Here is a 23,523-nt window from a genome sequence, read left to right as displayed (position 1 = left end):
CTGCAGATAACAATCCTTACTTGTCTTCATATTAGAGACCCTCTGGAGCAATCAGGCAACACCACACAATGGCCTTTTTATAGCTACTCCTGCCCCATCTTAATCCAGGTTTTTTGAGGGTTTATTTTGCCCCTAGGCACACTTCTATGCGGCTGCCTCTGAATCTCACCCAACAGAGCTTGAACCACTTTGTCTCACTGACTGTGTTTACTCACAGCCATGCTCTACTCAGCTGTTCTTGTGTCAGCACTGCCCCTCACTTTTATAATGAGGAGGGTTTAATGATTTTCACAGAATCACAAGAACTACACCATGCCTTGAGGACTGAAATGAAATGCCTAGAGCATGCTGTCGCTAGGCAAGCTATCTGATTTCTCCTGGAGTACAGATACCATGCCAGACTAAAACAATGCAATCTGTAGCCCAAGATATCACTGCTAATTTCATGAAGTGATGCTGAACTGCAGGGGAGGTTCTTTCTTTGAAGTTGTTAAAGAAATAAAGGGCTCTATCGTCATGTTCTTCTATCTGACTCACAAACAGTTGCTGTACAGTTTGATACAATTACGTGATTTCACATGACATTCAACATGAGCTCTGATGAGGAATGCATTTCTAGCTGTTCCAGCTAAAAAGACAGCCTTACACATAGGGGCAGCAGGCAACACTGGTGTCCAGACTGGCAAGAAGCCTGAATGGCAAACTCTTCCTGCTGGAGTTAACCTTATCAGTATATTACTACTATGTTTCCAGACTGACATTCTGAACAACCTCTTGATAATTTTATTCAATAAAATAGGCAAGGAGTGAACTAAAAACCCCACACAGCATAAGAGCTTGAAATTACTGCACACAGGCTATATAAAAACAGACTGAAGGAAAGGAAGCACTGAGAAAAGGGAGCAAAACACCTGGTGGAAGACCAGGACATGTAATGATCCCATGGGGGAGGTATATTTGTACACTCAATGCTGAATGTTGAACATACACTATACACAACCTGAACTCAGTATCCCATGAAGTCAGGGGCTGAACTCTGATCAAAGCCAATGATATCCAAATAAGAAAAATATTTCACGTATTCTAAGGCATTAGCACTATTAGGGGGTTCCCAGAAGCCTAATCTCAGGTGCATGAGGGAAGAAAGCAGGGAAGAGATTACTGACTTACCAGCCTCATTAATCTTTTATTGTGTTACGTCACATGTAATCTCTGTGCAAGGAGTTCCCATGTCACGCTGCTAATAAAAAGTCATACTACAGTGTTTTAAAGAGATTATAGAGGGGGGGACCAGCCTGAAGCCAAGAACATGCTATTTAGAGTATACAATAGAAATGCTAATCAAATAATCTGCAGGAAGAGGAGAAGGGAAGGAAGTGACCTAATCCCCTGCACTACTATGTGGTGGCTTATGGCAAGAAGTAAGAAAGTTCTTACAAGGGCCAAGAAAACAAAGGTTCATTGTTATAGCTACAGCTTCCAGATAAGAACCCTTTTCTGCATCTCAAGTTTCTGTGACATGAAGGGTAGATGGTACTTTATGAACTCTTTTACACTGACAACGTCTAGAAGGGGTAGGAGAGGTTAATTAGAATTGCAGGACAGCTGGGTAAAAGATCTAAATAGAATCTTGAATTCTTAAGGCACAACAAATTCTCCTTCAAACAGATTTGTCAACTGTAAAATGTTGCTCATCCAGCCACGGTGATCCTTAAGCAACTGTGGAGCAATTTGTGACCGAAGTAGCCTAGTTACAGCGTGGCAACAAGTCACCACACTGCACAGAGGCATTTCACATCACAGGAGTCACACTTTGCCATCAGACAAACCTAATGAGTATTTCTTATGAAGTCCTGTTCCACCCTTACATTTTTGTGAGCCTGTTCCTCAACTACACCAGGAAAGTACTCCGCAAGAGAAATGGGTCCCAATGAGCAATTCAACACAGCAACTGTTGCCCAAGTAAGACGTCTGGGAATTAAGCTGCTCTTAAAACAATACTGTGGTTTAACCAACCCCAGCCAGTCACCAAGTACCCTGCAGCTTGCTCACACCTCCCCTGGCTTGTGAGAAACGCAGGAGAGTCAGGGGGAAAAAGGTAAAACACTCAGGTTGCAATAACAACAATTAAGTAACTGAAATAAATTAAAACAAAACATAGTAAGGAAAAGGGAGACACCATAAAAGGAGAAATAAAGGAAACCCAAGAAAGTGATGCACAATTGCTCACCACTCCACTGATTGATGCCAGATCATCCATGAGCAGCAGCCAGCCCCTCCCAGCCAACTCCCCCAAGTTTATAATCCTGGGCATGATGTCCACTATGGAAATCTCTTTGCCAGTTTGGGTCACCTGTCTTGGCCATGCTCCCTCCCAGCTTCTTGAGCAGCTCCTGGCTGGCAGAACACGGAACCCTGTAAAGTCCTTGATTCAAAGTAAGCACTGCTCAGCAAAACATCAGTGCATTAAAACTATTCTCACCCTAAACACAACACAGCACTGTACCAGCTGCTACAATAATTAACTCAATTCCAGCTGAAACCAGGACAGATGGTTCTTCACCTGGCTTCAAGTACCACCTGAAGATGCGCCGAATTCCTAAAAATTCAAGACTGAAAGAATGACAGACAAAGCCTCATTCTGAAGAAAGAACATTTGTTTCCAAAAGGTCAAACTGATGCAAGTCATCTGCCAAGTCAGAGCCATAGAGATGTAGCTGCACCAGGCTTCTTTCCAAGACAGTAAACTTTAATTTCCCAGGTACCTGGAAAAAGCTATTGTAAGAGATTTCTCTTTAAGTTCTCTAGGATCATTTCTGGTTCAATTAATCTTGGCTATGCACAATCACTTTCTTAAAGAATTTTTTAGATGTTGTTCAGCAAACTTTCAGCATCAGAACACAGATTCACTGAGCTTCAGGTATTATGGTTTCCTCTAAATAAAAAAAGGGAGTCCCAATTTGAATTAATTTCCAAGACACAATTTTTATACTTGCAAAGCCTTTAAGGTTATAGCAGAACTAGCTGAACCTGCATTACCTGAAATTTTTCATTCCCACAAAGCCAGATCATTTGAGCATGGACTTGTACAGAGAATTCTAAGACAGTTGCTAGAAGTAGTAACACCATCAGTTCTGAAAAGCACCTTTATCTCAGTGATGAAAAACATGTCATGTTAGATTATTCATTCAGATTAGCAAAAAAACCAGGAAAAGTATTCAGTTACAGAAATTCAGCTATAACTAGCTGTATCCCCACACTCACAAAATTATCTTAAAAGAGACAAAGTTTAAAAACTATTCAGTACAGTTTCTAATCGATGTCTGCATCACATAAATGGATCTCTTACAAGAAGACAAACATATTTACCCTCAAAGAGATCATGAAGCAAAAAGTCAAATCTATCCAACAGCCCTCTGATTTATCCTAAATTCCTAACCACACTTACTAAACTCTTGACACTCCCCATTTTGACTGCAGTCCCTGTGTGATTCTGGTAAAAAAAGGGCTGGACAACTTCAAAACAGCTCCCCTCACTTCTGCACAACAATGTTCCAAGTCTGTAGTTCATACCTGAATATTTTGCAAATCACTGCTATTAAGCATAGCCATCTTACTATATTCTTCCCCCACACTTCAAACTTTAGACAGTCTTTACACAAGGTAAAAAACTTGGTCCTTTCTAAACACATCACCTCCAGCATGTGCACATGAAAGCATATGACCTGTATTCCTCGGGAGAGCAGTCAGAGGGCTGCCTCCTCTCTGCAAGCCAAGGGTCAGGTTTGCACAGTGGCCTGCTAGGAGAGGTCAGAGCTCGGTACAAACACAGGGGGTTCAGCACCTCTGCTTCCTGTACTTCTGACTGTCAAGGACATCTTTTTAGGAATACTTTAAATACTGTTTTATGAGCTCAGGTACAGAACAAATGTTACTTTAGGCAGTAACCCAAGAGAGCAAGAATTGATTACTTGTCACATGCAATAGGTTTCTAATAGAGGAATAATGAAATATGTCCTGATACATTAAAAGCTGCCCCTTAAAAGCTAAGGTGAACCAACTCTTATGCTAATACAACTTGCATTTATACATAAACACAAAACTTTCTGCACACTTTAGTTCTCATGTGCATCACCTCTTACAGCCAGGAATTCAAACAGTACAGTTCCAGTACCTTCTGGTGTCGGACCCCCCGCCTGTTCACAGTTTGTTACTGCTCAGTGAAAAAAAATCCCATGCCAGCTGATCAGATCTTTTTCTTTCCTTTCTAATCTCACAGGCAATGCATGATTTAGCACATACAGGCACAATACTTTACTTCCTACACTTCTAATCCAATTTGGGTAAGAGGTTTATTGCTTATAAAAATAAACAGGCAGCTGCACTTTACCTCTATGCAGGCACTAACACCTAACAAAAAAAAAGGTCATTCCCAAATAGTAGCAGTTCAGTGCTAGAGATACCATCCCTAAATTCTACTCCTTGGCCGAGATAGAAATACAGTTACTTCTTTAGAGTTACTGGGAGAACTTGACTCTTGTCACATGCAATGTTTATTATTATTGTGCCAAGTATATTCCCAGCAAAAAAAGCCCAGGACAGAATACCTCAACCATGGAGACTGAGATGTATTATTTCTATAGGGACCCAAGGGACTTTGGTCTGACCATAAGGTCAGGTTTTAATTAAGAGCTAAGGAAATCATCATGTTTCACATTTGACTTACAGTTGCAGGTTTTCAAGGTTATCACTATTTTCAAATTTTCAATGTTCTATGTCCAAAGAAAAATGTTACTTTTACATAAGGGAAGGTATCTAGCTCAATATGGGAACTTTAAGCTAGTACAGCCTTCAATTACAACTGGAAGAAGAAATGTTCCCAAGAGTGTGGGTCATAAAAGATAAGCAAAGGCATTTTGGTACTAAGAGAGTGGTCTGCTTGTTTTCAAAAGAGCCAGTCATTTGGAATCTGTATTGCTTCTTGTCTACTCAGCATATGTCAGACAAAATTTAGCAGATGAAGAAAAAGTAACTGTAGATTGGTCGAGAACAGGCGTAGTGACAGGCACTGTGGCAGAACATTTTTCCAGCAACTGCCAAAGTGATGCACCCATTGTGAGGCAGTGTTAAAAAGTTCAGCTGTAGTTTCATGGACTGCCCCAGCATTCTCAGTGATGCTACATCACATAGCAAACTCTAATGCAATTATATTAGCAAGGCAGCACTTTGACTCTGTAATTCTACCAGCAAAGAAAGTGTTCCTGAAGGCAAAAAATGTTCTTCCTTGATCCAAAAGAATTCTACAACAGAATTCTGTGTGAATATAAACCTTCAAAATTTGGCCTAGAAATTAAGACTCTTAAAACTGAGGTTTGAGAACACAAGTTCAGCATATTTCTCACCAGCTAATGACAGTTTATTTACTTGACTTAAAATGTTCAAGCAAAACAGCTCAACAATTCCTTCTGGAAAAAAACCCCAAAAAACAAAAAATCCCCCAAAACACTAAAAAAACCCCATGCTTAAAGCTCTATCTTGGCCAGGACTCTGGCTCTCTGTACTTACCAGCTCATATTTCAAAGCTACCTGGAGAAGCCTCCAAAGCAAAAAAAAAAAAGGTTGAACAGTTAAAGATGGTGCTAGATTTGAAGTTACACAAGCATGAAATAAAATCTACATTTCTTTCTCATTCAGGCATTTTTCTGACATGCAGAAATATCTTCACACTTGCAAACTCACTTCTAGTAATGACCTCTGGTTTGCACTTTGTACCTGCATGCCTTGAGAAGCAGGCTTTGTGCAAAGAATTACTTGTTTTCTCTCAAAGAAGAATTTTTCCATTCAGGAAATAGGAAACACTGTTGGGCAAATACACTGAAAAGAGCATAGCCACAAAAAGCAGCAGTTTTGACAGCACCACAACCAAGTGACTTTTGAACAGTACCAGACGATTCATAACACAGCACTAACTTTAAAGAGTTTGGAAATAAATTTCACATGATTTACAGCACCACTTATTTATTAACCACATTGACTGGTTAATATAGGACAGATTTATTCCTTTCTGAACCTTGGGAAAGAGATTAAGAGAAGCCTCCACTTTAACACTGCCTGTATGTTAGGAAACCTTAGGCCCTGTTTTTCCAGCACAGGAGAGCTAACAGTAACAGTCTAGTCTGGAGGAGCCATTTCACTTGCCCCTTTTCAGTCAGCCATTCAGTGCAGACCGATTCGTTCCGCTTTTCGGGGTAGATTGGCCTGTCTGGACTGATATTGTTTGTGAACATTGTTTCAACTGCTAATAGCAACTCACAGCTCAGCGGTGCCTCGTTCACACCTATTCATAGAGGTTTGTAGAAATTCAATTTGCTGCATGTCATCTGTTACTCTTGTGCTTAGTGACGCCTCCTGCCAGCCCTTTGTAGGACAGAAGACTCAGAGGTAATGAAATGTCATGGACTACCTTAACACAAGTTAAGAAAACACTACCCAGATTCGTCAGAGATGTCTGATACATTCAAGCTTCTGGACCAACGCCAATTCAAAGTAAAACAAAACAACCAAAAAACCCCTCAAACATTTAAGGAATATCATCTATGTAATTAACTACTCAACAGAAATACTAAAAAAATCTAAAGAACTTCAAATACGGCAAAGTCACTGGAGCCAATTCAACACCAGACACCCAGCATGACTCTATGAAGTGTCAGGTGAGTTTTGATGAAAACTACAAGTTAGTCAGGCTGATCAGAGCTGCCTTTAGCACTTACTGTGTGTTGCCTCAATGCAACTTAGTGGCAGAACAAGTTTTCAAACATGCTCAGTCTCCCTCCAACACCACCAACCCCAGGTGCAGAACAGATATTCTCTAAACATAAAGGAAAGAAAACACTTTCTCTGGATTAGCAGCCACTGTTGTAGGACAACTTTTTAGCACACTGAAGTCATTCTGCACTTTTAGCATTTCACTGATGGAAGCATGTGGATTAAATGTCCCCAAAATAAACCCTGAACCATACAAATAACTAGAGCACTGTCAGAAGCTTGCTCTGCTCAATTTTACAATAGTTTTCCTTGCGCGCAAACATGACTGCTAGAACAAAAAGATGCAAGGTCAGCCGCTCTGACATGTTATCAACACTGTACAATGTTACAAAACCAACATGAGGAGTATACCAGCTGCAGTAATTTTATTAGTTTCTGAGGTAAAGCGTTTTTATTTTAGTAATCACTTCCAAGCTGAGGCTTTTTTTCCTTGTAAGAAGGGAGGCACTTAATTTAAATTGCATAAAAATTTTTAAAAACCCAACAACAATAAAAATAGGTAAGAACAAAAAACATATTTTCTATAAGAGTATTCACTTCAAAACCAATTTGTGGCCTAAGCTTAAAATCTAACAGTTATGGCAGCTCTCTCATATCAGAAATAAGATATACTTTTTTCATTTACTCAAAAGACTGATGTAAATATTATGGACAAAATGCAGACGTGTACCTGTTGACACAAAGTTTCAGCCCTGAAACTTGCCCAACAAGAACTGTGAGTTAGAGCTTGGTGCCCCTGGAGCAAAGCACCACTTCTGGGAACAACTGCACATTCCCCATTTTGTGACAGAGACCTGAATTTTACTCCTTCTGCTATTAAAACTTACAACTAAGCATCCTCACATTTGCTGCACTAGGATTTGCCAAAGCCCAGCTGCAGGACTGACTGTATGTTCTACTTGTTCTAGGTCCTTCTTTTTAGAAAGAGGACTGAGCCTAACACAAGGGGGTGCAAGTTTAGGATTTCTTTTCATAGCTTGTCCTGTGTCTTCCAGTCATCCTCCCTCATTCAGCAATATGAAAACCCTCACACATTACTTACTAATTATTTTAATAATACTATTAATACATTTGATTTGTTTTCCAAAGACATAGCACAGTGCTTATTCCTGAACTTTTAATACAGAAGTCTACCTAAACCATAAAAATTGTATAAGAAAAAGAAAGGCTGCAATTCTCACCCCCAAAACAATACCACTACGAGCAGCAAGATAAAAGGTCCAGAACACAAAAGTTAAGTAGAGATAACAGAAGGCCTAACACAAAGGAGCATTGAAATACTACAGTCAAAACTCCCAGAGAAGTTGCAGCCAACTGAAATCAAAGATCATAAGAAAAGCTTTCTTGTTAATTGAAAGCAACATGAAATCTCTGCTCGACCACAAATGCACAGAGTAATCTAAACCAGCTCCAGCATACAGAAGACCAAATCCTTTGACAGAAATTCAGCCTTTCAGGTAACTGCCTGCAAACTCAACATGCTCCAAACATGATTTTTATTGTCACAAATGAAGATTCTCTAATTAAATTTTTAAAAGTAAAAATACTTGCAGCCTGTAAGTTTAGCCCAGATTAGAATTTTGCAATAAGATACTCTTCCTTAAGTGCCTTTTTAAAGCGTGCCAAAACCATTAGTTAAAAGGATAATCTAAATAAAGCCATTGTTAAAAAAATAAAACTACATCATGGCATGGCTGGAACAGGCAAGGTACTGGTGAGCAAGGAAGGATTATTGCCCGTCATAGTAACAAAGCAGCAGACTTAGCTCTCTGTTTTCATTACTATATTAAACCTTCCCAATGTTTCACAAAAATAAAACTGAGATTTGTAGCTCATTTGATTAGCAGATGATCAATTGTACTGACTGACTTTGTTTCTAAGCACACTGTTCCCAAAAAAAAAAAAAAAAAGAAAAGGCATGCTAAGTAAGGAAAAGAAATTAAGAAATTGAAGAGGTCGCTTCACCAAACCTGATACTTGAGTCCAATTATGCAGCTAAGTGGATTCAGCTGCACTGAAGGCAACTGAATTCAGCAGCATAAGCAAGATCACTATCAGCTTACCTATGCAAGACTGTACTAGAGCAAATCTTGGCTGGACATGTAATTTAATTCACCACTCTGATTCTGGATAAGCCCCAGACCTTTAAAATAATTACACTGCCATCAGAGACAATGTTCACTGTCAGGTACAGTATTTGTGTACTGCTTCTCTGAAGAGATGAAGCACTTAAATGCCAGGTACCCTCCAGCTTCAACACTCTTTCACAGCTCTTCCTAGAGTTTTTCTGAGTGTTTTTGGCCTATGTACAAGTACTTGAACACAGCAAGTCCTCTCTGACCACCATGTTTCATTAGATAGAAACTTCTTCCTAATGCATTTTCCAACAAGACTCTCAAGTTTATAAAACAAAGCTGTAACAGCTACATTACTTTTAAAGGTCTAGACCATACTGCACTACCTCTTGAGATTCCCCTTGAAACATACTGACAGAGTTAAGGAATTTTGGACTGAGAATTCACTCATGATAGAAACTTGACAGAAAATCAAGAGGCACAGTTAAATACAGGGCTGATCAGAAACTAAAATAAATATGCAGCATGAATTCAAGTCAGCAAACTCATGTTGAATAATGAAGTGGTATTTCCCATACCTCAAATGTTTCAGGCTGTTAACCACCAATACTGACTGCTCATAACTAGTTTCAGGACTTTGGCAGTTGAAACAGAAATAGCAGCCACTGAAGTACTGATAGCTTTGATCATGAAAAATATTATGATTAGCATCTCATGCCTATTTGCACCAATCCCCTGAGATGTAAAATAAAACTATAAACACTTTCAAAGTTATATGCCAAAAGTCCTCTCACTATTAATCACAGCCTTTGTACTCTCAATTTCACTAACATTAACTCCACTTGAAAACTGGTCTAAGCAAGGTGAAGCTGATGTTCTCACAACACATTACTACTTTGGTTCAAGCAATACTGAGAGAAGGCAGCAGCTGTTGTCCTCAAACCAGAGGGCCAAGGAAAAAGAACAAGCCACAGATACAAAGGTACAGAAAGCAATGCAAGAATTTTAAGTCTACCACATCAGAAGGATCTACAGTCAGTCTAATAACAAAACTTAAGGCACTGCTCCCTGAACCTCTAAGGAAACTCCCACAATTAATTTGTTTCTCTTGAGTTAGTGAGAAAACTCAGCTCATGGAAAAACTCTGGTCAGCAGGTCTGGAGTAAAGACAGGCCAAGGACTGCATAGCTCAGATCTGGGGAGGGGGAGCTATGTGTGTGCACAGTCCAGAGAGATGAGAAGGCATCACTCTCATCAGGCACTAAATATTGTATCAGAGCCTCTGGAAATATCCTTAGGTGGAAATCCAACATTAGGGCATGAGAAAGTAAATTTGGCACAGTTTAGAAGGCATGTCACTAACATAATTACCTGCCTTTTATAAAAGCTATGGTTGCGCTAGAGAGATATTATCCAATGAACTACTTAAAGCACTCTTTTCCACTTCTTTTAAAAAAATATAGTGATTAGAGAACAAATACCTTTACAGACAGTTACAGCAAGACAATAGAAGTAGTTTGTATTGTTCTACACTTGTACTTTTAGCAGCTTATCTCAATCAAAATCTCCCAGAAGTAAATAAAAGCTATTTGAAAGAAATTCTAGAAGTAGCTACCAAATTCTCTAGATAAAAAATTTAAAAAGAAGTTCATGTGCAAGTAAAAAAGTTTGTTCTTGTAGAACAACTGTGCAGATGCAAACTCACCGTGTCCAAGCCCCTCGAGATTGTACCCGCGCTTCCACTTGGATTTACGATACATAATCAAAAGCCTCACGCGCAGAGGGAAAGGGACCTGTTGATGATGGTGGCTGTCAGCAATGAGCTGAGCTCAGTTAGCTGCTAGTGCAGACAGGACAACGATTTTCAACACTGCGAGAGAAAGCCAGAGTGAGACCACATGGTTAAGCCCCATCCACATCAGCAATTGAGAACTGTCAGCTGGCAGAGGCACAGGTAGGAGATCTACCTGTCACTCACAGCCACTGTAAAGATTGGTTTCCTAGAGGCTGGCTCAGTGTCTCCTGGAATAAACCTGTCTTTGAACACAGCATACACCCTTCTCTCCAGTCAGTACTCCTAGAGCAAAGCAACTCAAACGCTCAGTTCTTCAACATTGATGGAATTCAGTTGCCAGTTGGTGCGCTCACAATTTACTGAAATTTAAGAATGTTATGGAATTACATTGGATAAGTCACAGTTTTACATTTACAGAAGACTGCCAGTTGCAGGTAAGCATTAGACAAGTGCTGTCAGCAGACACCCTGGCTGTGTGTTATTCAAAACCATGCAAAATAAAGGGATGAAAGGGCTGGCTTTAACTTCAAACTACTTAGAGTAAGGGGAGTTGGACCAGATAAACTCCAGAGTTCCCTTCCAAATTCTTCTCTTCATTGACAAACCTGGCCACTAGCACAGAGGCATGAGCTTTGCATGCAAAGACAGAAGCCTTGCATCACAGAGCTGTTATTTATCACCTATTTCCATGACTGCAGGAATGCCTGAACTCAGTTGCTAACATATAGCAGGAGCACATTCTGCAGTTAAACAATTTTAAGGTGGCATAAAGCACTGCTGCCTGCAAAAGCAGCAGGCCTGCCTGTGGCCCGGCAGCTACATGGCACAAGGTTCTGCACAACCATGATTTCCACAAACCCACCCTCCAAACTACTTCTCAACTGGATTTATTCAGGGAGGACTGCACCTGAACAGATGACAGGAACCAAGAGTTGGGACCACCTTCCATATGACTGTGTTCATTTCCATAAAAATAGTAAAATTGTGTATTTTTAAATGCATGGACGAATTAATAGTGAGGTAACAGGAAATGAGAATTTATTTCTGAGCAGTACTTAAAAGCTGTGTTAAATCTTTAAAAACAAGGAAAATTTACTCCCTTTTATAACTAGAGCTAACATTGTTTTCTGTATACTCCTATTCAACTTTTGTTCTTTTAAGCAGCAGAAGCTATATTCATCAGTAAAAGACTGCTTAGTACAGCAATAATCTTATTAGCATGCATATGGAGTTAAAACTAAGCTTATATGAAGGATGTTGTAAAACTAAGCTTGAAAACAAGTACAGTAAGAGCAACAAATGAAAAAAAATTAAGATTCTGCCTCAGTTACAAAAACACACTTGGAACAACCTATAGTTCTGTCTTCACCAAGGCTTAGTCATTTCCTGTACTCTTTTTCACAGGGCAGTATTTTGTCTGCTCACATTAATGCAAGGTACCTCCATAATCAGTTGCTACAATACAACCTGGGATACACCAACATTAACACAGGTTATGGTCCAGTTGGAAAACTCTTCCACCAGCAATTCTTCCGAATTGGTCCTTGGTTGCATGATGAGAAAGCATCTTCTGACACTGCCTGGCAAAGATAACCTGCAGAAACTGAACAGCTCCCAACAGAGACTCCAGTACATGGAGTGGAATGAGAAGACAGGTATAGGTCACAAAATACAGTGTTTGAAGATCCTGAGATAATATCTGAAGATTGTCAAAGCTTTAGTAACATTCCCAAAGACTAATCAGCATCTCTGAGATGAAGTGAAGTCTGAAATACAAACTATGGCTGGAGAACTAGACACCTGACTTAAAACCATGCTCAGTACTTCAGCATAAGAGTGAGGTCTAAGAAAACCACCAACTGCCATGGTTAAGCTTACAATACAAACTAACTTGGAATTCCCACATACTTTAACTACAAGGATTATTAACAGGGAATGCAGAATGCATTGCAATTTTAAGTCTCTATCAAGAGAGACTCCCCACTCAGATGTAGGTCTCTGAAGCACTGAGCAGCTTTACCCTCTGCTAGAGTTGTTAAAAGTTGCAAAGCAGAAACCAGACCAGACTGCCACTTAATAAAAGCAGCCTCAGCAGGAGGAGTAAAAGGGAAAACCCAGGCTTCACGAAATGCCATGCTGCTCCACATCAACACAATGGAGAGGAATCCTGTTCCACTCAGTGCTGTGAGCCACCTGGCCAGAAGCCATGCTTATGCATAGCTACTTGGCCTTGAGGGTTGAAAATAAAAAGATGAACAGCCAAAATTTGAGGCCAGCAGACACAGCTGTCAGGCAGGGATCAGCAGACCTAAGACCAGAGACCTAAGGACTGTAGCACTACAAATGCTCCAGCCCATACTGGTTGGCAGTTTTGCACTTGATCCTATTCTTTCCCTCAGTTATTTCCTTCCTCTCTTTGTCTACCTACCACAATTCCTACTTGTGCTCTGCTTCTCTCCCCTATCTCATCCCTTTTTTGTCTTTTTGGGGTCCAAGGTCTTTCTGTCAGGCTTCTTTCTATTCCTACAACATGGAAGTGCTGAAAAATCAAAGTTCACAATTTTTGGTATGTTCAGCTTCCTGTCTCAGGATTTTATTAAAATCAAGTTTCTTGAAAGACGGTTGAGAGCTTTTAATGCTGTCCTCAGTCACAACATATCAGCCAGTACTGCAGGAAAGAGCTCACAAATAACGCAGTGTGCTGATTTAGCTTCTACAAATGGAGAGTCTGGCCACTGCAGAGATGTCTGATCTACAGCTCTCACTGACATGAACACTCCCTAGCCACACAAATAAAGACTGTCATGGTTCTTCCCCAAAGAACCATGCAGGGGAAAAAATTAAGATGATAGCAGATTGGATGGAACATCTCTAAGAAAAATCAATAACAGTAACTGTAAAATCTAAAATTAAAGTAAGTCTGGTTTTGATGCTTTCAGTACACACGGTACATTAAATTTGGCATAAGCCCAATGGAACATGAAGTACTTGTGGACAATGTCTGCCAAGAGCCAGAAATAAAGTACTTAGTCTTTAAAGAACAAACAGAGAGCCTCAGTTCATTTCTACTTTATGCATCTGAAAAAAAATTAAATTAAGGTGATCTTTCTGGGAGAACATTTGTATTAAATCTAATTGGCATGCTTTGTGCAATGCTGAATGGAACCCATGCCCATTGGCAAAGAATCACTATTTGTCATTCTATAATCCCTTCCACTTGTGACAAAAGGTTACAAACAGATGTTAGACCTCCCCACATTCCAAAACACTGTGCTTTCCTGCTCAGCATCAGGTTTTTGCCTCACGTAAGCTTTCTAGCTAGTCCTCAGTCATGCTGACACTTCTGAACATCTGACACAGTGAAAGCAGAAGAAAAATGGGAAGCCTGAACTCGGGAAACTCACGAAACGGCACTATCATTTTTTTCACTCATCCTCCCATTTGTTGGTACTTCATTAGTTTGCATGCCTCAAAGCAGAGCGAGGTTTGATTAGTAGCTGAATAGTTACTTGCATTTCTGTAGCAGACTCTAAACTATAACAAATTAAGAATCAACACACCTGTGAGTTCCTTACCTTTCTTAAAATAAGGACAAAAAACAAGAGACAAGCCTAACATCCATTTGGGGCTTTGGAGACATCCTGCACCATCTCCCTGCCATCTCCTGAGTCCTGCTCTCTTTCCTAACTGAACAGGAGAGCAGAGCACAATTCCAGCTTTGTTATGCCTCAGCCGCAGCCCTGCCTTGGGAAACTGGAGCAGCAAGAGAAGAAATAGGCAATGCTACACTTGACACTGGCCCAAAGTGAGGCAAGAAACTTCTCATGCCATCTCACTCTACATGTTAGCCAAGCACTATCTGAATCTTTAAAGCTGTTATTTCTCGGTGATTGAGGTTATGAACTATATAAAGCAGCCAGATAAATCTGGCTTTTACTCCTCCTCATTAACAGCTGTAAAACAATAGCAGAATGCCTACAATACTTGTTATTGTGGAGACTGTAAGACTCAAGAGACTGAAAGACACCGGACATGTGATTATTAACATGATAATGTTCACTCCTCCCTATGACTGATCTCTCTTGGCTTTAACATAAGCATTAACTCTTCCCTCACCTTTTGGATCAGGCTCCTCTGCTCCTGTTTATACATTGGCAACTTGAATGAGCCCCTCCCCAAAGTTGGGGGAGTAAGGGAAAGACAACAAACCTTTTTGTAACGTTTCTCCTCTTGAGACAGAGGCTCCCCTTGCTGTCTGTGCACATGTCAGAAGAGTGATATATGAATGCTTATTTCAGTGAGGAAAAAATTAAATAGCCCATATATATTGGCACAGAAATTCAAAAGTAGTTGCCGTATCTAAGTCACAAATGGTTTATAAGCCCACACTTTCTACTAGGGCACCCTGACCTTTCTCAGCCAGCAGTAAGAGGTACAAGAACCTACCCTATTTTCACATCTGCTGCTCATAAACCCTCTGCCAAAGTTAAAATACTGGCCACAACACTGACTGCATAAATATGCACACGTGCAAGAAAAAAAAATGGATAAAAATAAAAGCTATTTGTGCATTAATTTGCCTGCATGATCAAGTTGAGTTCCTCAGCTTCAGCAGGTGGCTGACAGTCTTAATACAGTAATACATCACTTCTTTCAAAATAGACAAGAGAAAAAACCTCACCAAGCTGTTTCTCTCACCATGGTACACTCCAGCTCTCAGGAAAAACCTTGAGCAGTTTACAGAAACCTCACCCAACAGGCAACAGCTCATGCTGAACCAAAGGAGAAAGTTCAACCGGAATGTATTTCACATCCACCAAATGCAGCACCTAATAAATACTAAAACAATTGATGTGGGCTACCAGCAGCATAGCAATTACCTTATTAATAAAGAAAAAAAAACAAAAAACCAAACAAACAAGCAACAAGATTCAGTATGATGGATCCACCTACCACAGGAGTCAAGAGATGATGAGCTGGCCATGAAAGTCATCTAAGCACCAAGGGGTGATCACCTGTCCTCAGACTAATATGCATTACAATGTAATTTGTCTAAGGCTTGGTCTGCTAATCCCAGGGTATGAAGTGCAGTTATAAATATATATGATATGTATACATATCTATACATATCTTTCTATATATATGTATGCATGTATATTAAAACACAATCTTTTAACTTTAAGACACACAAGGACAGCAGACTGGAGCAGGAAGCAGTGTCTATCTGAAGTGTCAACACTACCATCACAAATCTGTCTCAACATCATCACATGAGAAAAAGAACAAATGAAACATTAAGTGTCTGCTCTTGGGCCTTCTGGCTTTCTTCACTACCTACTGAAGAACTGTCATACCTTTGCCCTGTAAAAAGCAGTTCTTAACTGACTGTCTCTAAGTTTCAAGCCATTCAAGCTGGTTGTCTCCCAGCTCTTTATTGAAAGTACAATAAATACATACCCCAACAATTAGTGGGTGCTGAAATTAGGTGTTACCACAATGACTTGTTTTACAGCTGGACTATTACCTTCTCCCCTTGTAACTATTCAACTGCACATACAGTGTGCTCATGCCACTTGTGGGCATGATACAGTTTTTTGTGGACTCCTGAAAGCAGATCCTAAATCTGAAACCAAATTACCATGAAAGCTTGATTATGACGATGAAAATAGCAGTATTGACTGAACTGACATAACTCTGGCTTTGCAAATATTAAGTAAACTACTCTGGTTTCCGACACAAGGAGAAACTCTCCCAATTTCTATCAGAAGATTTTGTAGCATATTCCTAAATTCAAAAGATGGCAGTTGCCCAGCAAAAAGGAGTCAGATCCAAATCCAAGAGGGAGCACACACCCTACCTCCAATATCAGTAAGGGCTGAAGCCACTTTAAACTTCTGGACTGCCGTGCAAGAGAGCAAGGTCATCTTCTGCTAACCTTAAAGTACAACAGCAATCTAAACACAGCAACTCAATATCTACCTGCATTTATTTTCTTCCACATTGAGAACTCCTCAGAGTATTTGAAGTGGCTCAGGAAAAAAGTAAACCAAACCAAACAAAGAAAAAAAAATAGTGGGAAATGACAGAACTGACATTTTTAGAATATAGCAGTTTATCCCAAGAGGTGCATTAAAAAAGCAAAATGAGCAACAAGTTCTTTAAAAGTAAGTAAATTACTTACAGTAAGCCTACATATATGATGAATTGTGCATTTTTATCTCTAACCTCATACCAAATAAACAGTTCAGCTCCATGATCTGACATAAGGATCACTGCTTATTTTCCCTGTTGAAACTTGTGTTAAATCATGATTAAGACAATAATTATTCTTGTAAAAATATTGCATGGAACTACAATTGCTTCAGATAAGTAGAAAGGATATCAAGGTAGCATGAGACAAAAATCTCAGTATATATACTAACACTTAAAGAGAAGAGGAGCCTTGAGATTTCTTAGTAGAAATTCTTCAGGGACCACTTATCATTTAACATGAACGATTTGTCTTAGGACAAAGAAAATACAGATGCAGTACCCAAGCTTGTATGATTTTAAAAATCAAGTCCTTACTGTTTAATACTGCCAGACTACTACAAGCAGAAGGATCTGGGAACAGAAAAAGTGGGCATTTTGTAAAGGCATGATCTTGACACAAGGAAAGGAGCTACAAACATATGGAACCCCAAGTCTAACTTTGTGACTAGTTAAACCTTGTCCTACAGTGTCCCAAAGGACCTAATGTTTAAGGGGGCCCCATGTGCAGGCTGCACAGGCACACGAGCTGCCTTTCCTAAAGCCCACAGTTCTACCAGGTGCCTTGCAAGCTGTTCCAGACATCATGATGAATTCCTGGGCAAAGATGACCAGCTGGGTGCAATGTTTCAAGCTAGACCTAACCCAGAGATGCCAGTTTGACTGCTCTGACCCAAAGAACAATGGCCAATATCAAAGGTTTTGGCCCAGATCAAGGGGTTACCATCCATGGGGATAAGCTGGCAGGAGCAAACTAACCCAACAGCTGCACAATTCCAGTTGCTCACTGCATGGTTCAGCTAATTAAGCAGAAACACTGAAGAGACAATAGGGACAGTGTGAGATGTACAAATCATATCATCAAGTTTCTTCTCACTATGCCTTCACAAATTCTTGCAGGCCTTGAGCTCCACCAATGTCAAATCTCAACAGTCTTCTCAAAAAAACCAAATCAGTGCCCTCAAATTCAATCTCTGTTCCCTACCTTGTCCATAAAGTAAGGAAAAGAGGTACCCCAGCTCAGAAAATAGTATTTTTAAGCATTTATAATGAAACCCAAAGGGTTATATAGTTACAAAAACACTACAAACTTTACACACAAGCAGCTAAGCACATCCAGACAGATGAATCAATTGGCAATGGAAGGAAAAAAACCATTGATGGTGGTCTACTTAAAAGAAAATTCTGGCTCGGCAGGGATTTGAGCTTTATTACTCTTCTGGGTTTTGGTTGCTTTGAGGTATTTTTTTTGGTTTTGTATCTTCAAGTCCTAGCTCCAACAAACTATCCCCCAGAGAATCCTACTTGACTAACCTACTCCAAACTCATAACCTGCAAGTACCTACACATTCAAATATCCCAGTCACACAAAACCTCAATAAATCCACAAAATATTATCTAGTAGCTATTCATATTATCAACCACCCTTAATAATAACAAGAAAAAATAATTCCAGAGATCATTTCTGGTTTGGGCCTTTTTAACCATAGCCTTTCACTACCCTCCTTGCTGTTCACACATATGCACACACCCTGATGTAGCCAGACCAGCATTTCCCTGCCCCAAATATCTCTGTACTATCTAAAAAAAACTTCTCACAAGGAATGCTTTTCTCCCTTCTAAAAACACATTTATGCAATTAACTTTTACAAACAAGGCTGGCACAGAAAAACATCTGGTTGGCATGGCTGTCTAGCCAACATCAAGGCAGAACAAGAGCATTTTGAGCCAACATTGACACATATCCCAAGTCTTCTACAACATATTCAGGTGAACAAGGAAAGTGAGTGTGAATTGAACAAATCCTCTTCCTGACAGGAATATAATTACTGGACCAGAGTAAGAGGTTTTGACCACTTTTAATCTAAAAACTGCAATATAGCTTTAATTAGAAGAGTAAAATTATAGGATACTCCCAAGCCTGAAACCACAGCCAGAAATTCACTGCAAGATTTAGTCCACTCTGCTCTCAAGTATGAGATTCAAGCCCAAAATTCAGCATTTACATAAGTACCATCGGTGGCATTCAAGTCACTGTGATTAAATCCAGCAGCATGGATTAAAACCAAGGTCAGCAGATTAACTTTTATTACCTGTTCCTGAACTGAGCCGTGCTCCTGCATGACAGGCTCCAGAGGATACCATCAATCCTTAACCAAACACTCCCACTCAGGCACTGCACTCAGCCTCAACCAAACAAGCTGCTGACTCGTTCACACTTGAGCCCACGTCCCCAGATTTCACCTCACACGCCAGCCAGGAGACATTGCTGGAGAAGGACTGGTACTGATGAGCACCTACCTCCAGCACAGGGTGCCAGCAGAGGACAACAGCTTTTTCCTGCAAAGCCTGTAGTTTTCAGTCAACTATTTCACAATCACTCATCACTACAGGGTTATTCCAGAAAGGTTACTTTGAGCAGCCAGGAACATTTGGTGCTCCAAATCATGTCACATGGGTCAGCAAAGGAAGGCCACACAATAGGGCTCACCTAGGTAGCCCAAAAGCTGTGCACTCATTCGTGCAAAGCACTCAAGAACCTCTGCCTACTTGAAGAAAAAGCTTCTTTTCAAACCAATATAAATACAGGATACGTGTAAAAGAACACACTCATAGTGTGCAAGACTGTCATTTTTCTGTAAATCAAGTTATTGTCAAAGAGTTTTTATTACTTTTAGCAGAAGGCAGAAGCAGGTAGAGCTTCCTTTTTTTTTATTTCAGGATTTCTAGCAGGAAAAAGAACTTCCATCTTTTTTAACTTGAAAGGCAGGCTTTTGAATACATACATTCAAACACTTTAAAGAAGAAACACAACCACTTGTAACTACTAATTGCCATTACAAAACATTAAGGCCATAAAAAACGTGCCATGATGCTGCCCTATTGCCCCAGCCCACCCTCAAGCAACCACTGGAGAGCCTACAGCAGCACAGAGTCAGGGAAATGCATCCCACGACCTGCCCACCACCTCCTGAGAGGCACAGAGCCACTAAAGTTTTGCCTGACACGATTTTTCATAACTAAATTGCTATTTGACCTTCTTCCCCATGAATCTTTTCACCCAGGTAGACTAACTGGGCCTGACTGGAGATGCAATATTAATTTCAGTAGGACTGGGGAACTACAGTAGCAGTGTGACACTTCCTGGTGCATCCTGCTAACCGGTAGACTGAAAGGGAGCAGAGACAAGATCAGATGGAAACACGCTCACTTTTTTTCCACTGAAACACAGCAGCGTTCAGCGGCGCTCGACCTACTTCCTATCCCATGTCTTTGCTGTCACTTCCTTTGACAGTTTGTCAGCACGCTTGTGAATCTGGAGATTAAGGAATGAATATCTAGGAGGTAAAGGAGCTGGACTTTTTCATCCTGATGTTCAGTCAAAACTTTTACAATCTAACCAGCAAGGCGCACAGTGACCAGGCAGCAACAAGTACCTCCAGTTACTGGCACCCAGCAGGAATTGCTAATCAGCTGTGTAATTTCACTTACTAGCATGCACTTAAAGGTGACTGATTTCTTATGAAACACCCTCATTCTCCCTTTTTTAGCTCAGGGCATGGATTAGCATCTACAAACAGCTTTGGGTTTTCCACTTTCCTGTATTCCAGAGCTCCTGTCTAAAAAGACATTTTATATCAAAAAATACTTGTAATTAGCTCCTTACAGCTTAATAAGAGTTGTAAATACCACTGGCTCCAAGCACATGATCCTCTATTTTGTAACTACAAACTCAGCCACTAGCTATAAATCCTGAAGTGAAAGGATCCTGTTTTCCAAGCCTAATTTCTTAATAGAAACCAAGATTGCCTCCAAAATACAAAATGGTTGTAGCAAAGGCAGTATATTAAATTCTTCTTTAACTGAAATTACACTAGTAGTTACTCAAAATGTTAATTTCTAAGATGAACACTAGCACAGTGACCTGCTGTGTTGAGAAATGCATTCCAGTGTTTAGTAAGAATGGAAACATTCACGAGGCACATGTTACACGACTTCACTCAGCATAGCAGTAGGTGCTCCTACATGTTTAATTCATTTGAAATAGGAGATGTTGAAGCTTAAGGTACCCAGTAGCAACCTACATACAACCGATATGCATTCCTAAAGCTTCCTGACAGGCCATTCACACGACTTCAAAGAGTTAGGACACTTCTCTTACACAGCACCAAGAGAGCCCAATTTTCCAATTACCAATGCTCAATTTTCAACAAACCATGCGTTTTCATGGGGGAAAGGACTGTGGTGGAGAGGAAAGGGGGAAGGGTCCCGGGCAGACGTCTGAACTTTGACTCCACATTACTCACTCCAAAATTGTCGGCCTAAAACATTACAAAGCTACACAGACCACGAAACAACACATGCAAACGAAGATCTGGGCAGCCTGTTCATCTCCACTAACCTACAGGCGCCTTCTGGAACAAAAAGCAACTGAAGATGTATCATCAACAGGTCATCTGGCTGCTTCTTTGTGGGAAAAAAAATTCGAAACGCTGCTGAACAGAAACCGGAAACGGCCTTTTTTTCCCCCGGGTCTCCCCCCGCCTCCCATACGCGTTCAAAATGAAAAAAAAATAAAAAATAAACCTATCGTCCTTCAGATGTAAAACCGCCAGCTTCTAGCTAGCTGAAAGGCTTTGTAATTTTCCTTACCAAGTAGTGTTTTTTCAAGGCAGAGGAGTCCCAGAAAAAAATACCAACAAGGGGTGGCCTGTAAGGCCAGAAACACCAGCGTTACAGCCAGACTGCTTTTTGCTCGCATGTATTCCAGAAGCTGCATTTTGCAGAGGTGAAGTAGCTGCAGTTTTCGAGGTGGCAGTTAAAACAAAAACAAGGGAGGTGGGGGCAAGAAAAATTATTCCGGTATAAAAACCTAACTGCTTTAAAATAAACCCTTTATCAGAGGAAAATTATTCAGCTAAAAACACAACTGCTCCTTCTCTCCCCTGCCTTTTGAATATCTTCTCTACAGCTGTTGCAGGCAGAAATGTCCCCCTCGTTTCTGGACTAGATCGTCCTGAAAACGTTATTATTTAACGAGGTGAAAACAAGAGTGAAAAGAAAAACCGGACACGAGTTGCGCTGGACGGCGGGCTGTTCACAAAAGAGCCAGGGCTGAGGGGATGGGAGAGAAACCCTGCAATTCCCCCAAGAATCTTAAAATTAAAGACACAACTTACCCACCGCCCAGCTAGATTTTTCCAGGGTAAAACATCATCAAATTTGGAAGAGCTAGGGATTAAAAAAAAACCAAAGGAAAAGAAGCAAGCTTTCCCACCAAGATCTTTCAGGTTAACAACAGCCAAACAAAATCCCCCTTTGTTTTGTTGTCACCCGCCTGCGTGCTGCTCCCATTCCGCGCTCCGGCACGGGAGGCTGCGATCAATGGACTTGGCGGGGGAGGCGGGGGGAGAACTCGTTCTTACCCCCAAAAAATACACATATACCACCACCGCCGCCAAAAAAAAAAAAAAAAAATCCCCCCCCGAATTAAAAAAAACCCGGGTGTTAAAGTAGGGGGCGATTTTTTTTTTTTTTTTCCTTTTTTTTTTTTTTTGTAGCGATGTTTTTCCCGAGGGCAGACGGCTCGGCAGCCGCTCCATGACAAAGAGCTTCCCCAGCACATTCAGCCCCAGAGCGGGGCCAACTCCGGGTGGGTGGGAAGCAAAAAAAAAAAAAAAATTAAGCAGAAAAAAAAAAAAGACACAAAAAAAAGGACAAAATAAAATAAAAGAAAACAAAAAAACTTCCCAAACGACACAAAAAAAGGACAAAATAAAATAAAAGAAAACAAAAAAAAAAAACTCCCAAAACCCCGGGGGAAAAAAAAAAAAAAAAAAGAACGGAGAATTATTTTAGAAACAACCACAACAAGGGAGCCCTGCGAGGCGCAGTACAAAGCGCGCAGGGCGGCGGGAGGGGAGGAAGGAGCCCGAGGAAGGCAGGGAAGGGGCAGGCCCCGGGCAGGCCCCCCACCCCTCCGACGGCGCGGATGGGGCTGTGTCGCGACAGGCGCGATACTCACCGCGGGGAGGAAGGAAACGGGCAGGAGAGGCACCCCACGCCGGCAGGCCGGGAGCGGGGGGAAGGGGCAGCCTCAGCCTCCTCACGGCCGCGCGGAGGACGATAGTTCCGACTAGGCGACAAGGGAAGAAGCCTCAGAGCGCTCACCTCCGACCGGCAGGGCTGCGGCGGGCCGGTGCTGCGAGCCACAGGCGGGGAGCAGCGGGAGCAGCTGCCGAGAAGCAGCTGGGGAGCAGAAGACGATGCTGATGGACGCCGCCGGCTCCGCCGCCCTCACACCGACTGCCGCGCGCCGCCCCCCGCCCCGCCTCACCGCGCGCCACACCGGCGGGGCGGGGCCAAGATGGGCCCCGCCCCCTACCCGCCCCGGGGCATGGTGGGAGTTGTAGTCCCGTCCCCCCGCCCCGCGCTGAGCCCCTGTGCCCGCTCACCTGTGTGCAGGTGTGTGTGTGTGTCCGTGTACAGGTGTGTGTGTCCGTGTGCAGGTGTGTGTGTCCATGTACAGGTGTGTGTGTCCATGTGCAGGTGTGTGTGTCCGTGTACAGGTGTGTGTGT

At 41.3% G+C, this 23,523-nt stretch overlaps 1 protein-coding gene across 2 annotated transcripts in view; it reads right to left on the bottom strand.

Annotated features, from left to right (window-relative positions):
- Positions 1-23,257, bottom strand: part of PELI1 (pellino E3 ubiquitin protein ligase 1) — a 43,388-nt gene extending 20,131 nt beyond the window's left edge. Inside the window, exon 1 of one of the 2 annotated variants that reach the window (XM_041477070.1) lies at positions 22,970-23,257. The gene's annotated coding sequence lies outside the window, so the exon portion shown is untranslated. Of the gene's footprint in view, positions 1-10,605; positions 10,627-22,969 lie in introns of those variants that run through there. The other variant, XM_041477069.1, reaches the window with a different exon arrangement.
- Positions 23,258-23,523: the final 266 nt, after the last annotated feature.

This window comes from Pyrgilauda ruficollis, unplaced genomic scaffold (genome assembly GCF_017590135.1).
Source record: "Pyrgilauda ruficollis isolate IOZ18807 unplaced genomic scaffold, ASM1759013v1 scaffold4, whole genome shotgun sequence".
NCBI lineage: Eukaryota > Metazoa > Chordata > Aves > Passeriformes > Passeridae > Pyrgilauda > Pyrgilauda ruficollis.
This window is presented reverse-complemented; position numbering and strand designations above follow the sequence as displayed.